Source organism: Trichechus manatus, unplaced genomic scaffold (assembly GCF_000243295.1).
Source record: "Trichechus manatus latirostris isolate Lorelei unplaced genomic scaffold, TriManLat1.0 scaffold00111, whole genome shotgun sequence".
In the NCBI taxonomy this organism is placed as follows: domain Eukaryota; kingdom Metazoa; phylum Chordata; class Mammalia; order Sirenia; family Trichechidae; genus Trichechus; species Trichechus manatus.
In genome coordinates, this window is record NW_004444047.1 from 2,783,160 (window position 1) to 2,785,419 (window position 2,260).

Consider the following 2,260-nt stretch of genomic DNA (forward strand, 5'->3'; position numbering starts at 1 on the left):
CTCTACATATAACAGAATGACGTGTTGCCTGTTGTGATCCATAGGGCTTTTGCTGGCTGATTTTCAGAAGTGATCACCAGGCCTTTCTTCCTAGTCTGTCTTAGTCTGGAAGCTCTGCTGAAACCTGTCCACCACGGGTGACCCTGCTGGTATTTGAAGTACCAGTGGCATAGCTTCCAGCATCACAGCAACATGCAGGCCCCCACAGAACAGCAGACTGACAGATGGTTAGTGGATACAAGGTTGTGGTACAAGCGAACAAACATCTCCTTCGCAAAGTGGTGGTAAAGCTCAGGCCAGGTAACCACTGAGGCAGCATGGTCTGGAGACAAGAGTGTGGACCTGACGGGCCGACAGCCTGGATCTGTGTCCCAGCCCTGCCACTTGCTGTGACCTTCACCCCCGAACCTCTGTCTAGGGACCCTAATACCTACGTCTGGGGCCTACTTGAGTATTGAGTCAAATTATGTATGCGAAGCTCGTGAACAGCCTCGGGGCCCAGCAAGCAGCGGTTGTTACCACTTACAACTGTACCGGGCTGTGCCAGCTCTGGTCTGCAGCAGTGGCCAGCCCTGGGCCTCCCTGAGGCTCAGTTTCCCCATCTGTAAATGAAAAGGGGAGAGGAAAAAACTCCCTGGCCCTCCCAGGACCTGAATGTCCTGCCTCGTGGAGAGGCACTGCCCTTTGGGACCGGGACCCCCAGACACAAAGTTGCCCAAAGCACAGTGGTGCCGGTGACAGCCCCTGGAGAAGGCAATGACACTTCCATACTACGTGGCCGCGGCTGCAGACATCTCCAAACACCCGTGTCTCTCACCACCAGGGCCAGATCTCCTCAGCGCATTCACAAAGGAGACTGTGGATTGCTACAGAACGCATGTGCTGATTTATACATTGTAACAGCTGCAGCTAATGGAATTCGCGCCTTCCTGCATTTGGTTCTATGCGTTTAAGAAGCCGGTCCTTAGCTGGCTCGGGCTTCACCAGCCACAGGTACCACTGTGCCCTGGGCCAGCTTCATCCTTGAAGAGGAGGCTGGATTGCCCTTGGAGGTGTCGGTGAAAACAACGCAGCTGTTTGTTATTATCCCAGTTAGCAGATGCCCAGCGTCGGAACCCTTGGGCCAGAGGAGCGAGGGAGATGCGCGGTCCGGGGTCTGTGGCGAGGGGGGGAGGCTGTCTCTACCTGACCTTTGCCTGGGCCCCTGGCTGCCAGCCTCCGCAGCCCATTGCTGCACGTCCGCATATAAAACCTTCTTCAAGTTCAGCTCCGAAGAGGGGTGAGCTCCGTCCTCTGGCTCCCAGGCCCTCGTGGCTCCCAGGCCCTCGTCACAGAGCTTGACACCATTGTCACCTGTGAAACCTCCAGGCGGGGCCCTGGTTTCAGAAACAAAGGTCATTCAGAGCCAATTCGTTAGTGCTAACTGAAAGGTCAGAGGCTGGAGCCCACCAGCGGCTCCTCTGGAGACAGATGTGGCAGTCCGCTTCCCTAGAGATGACGGCCTTGGAAACCCTGTGGCAGTCCTGCTCTGTCACATGGGGTTGCTCTGGGTTCCAATCTGAGGGGGCAGGATTACATTACGGCAGAATAATAATGGGAATTGGAAGTTTTCAGTCCCCGCAGGCTGCCTGCGCATCCGGCACTAAGGGCTAATGAGCATTACTCCTTTTCTTTCTCCCGGCGGCAATCCTGCCAGGAAAAAGGTGCTGTTAATTTCTCTTCCAAGCAGGAGGAAACTGAGGCACAGAGCGGTAACTCCCAGGGTTAGGAGCCAGGAAACTGAAGAGCCGGGACTGGAACCAGGAGGCGGGCCCAGAGCCGTGGAGAGAGTGCACCCTCCAGACTCTCAAGACAAGGGGAGGCGTGGAGGCGCAGGGAAGGGGGCTTCCGGAAGGTCTGTCCCCAACACAGGTGGGAACCAGGAGGGGGAGACATGTGCCACCCGCAGCAGTTGGGCCAGACTGGCAGCTGAGGACTCGGGATGCCCGAGCGGGGGAGGGGAGGGCGCAGAGGGGACAGGCGGGGGACGGGGAGGTAGGAGGTAGGGTCCGGACTTGTCGATTTCTGTGGGGAGGGACTCAGGTCGCTTGGACTCACCGGGGGCCGACCATGCACCCTGGTGGCTCCCCTTTCCCACGGCCCCCACCGCGGGGACCTTGCGCGCCCGTCGCCCCTGCTTCCGGGAAGGCCGGAGGCCGGGGCGGGGCTGGAAGGCCGGGCCGCCCCTTCCAAGGAGGGCGGGCTGGTCCCCGCCTTTAAG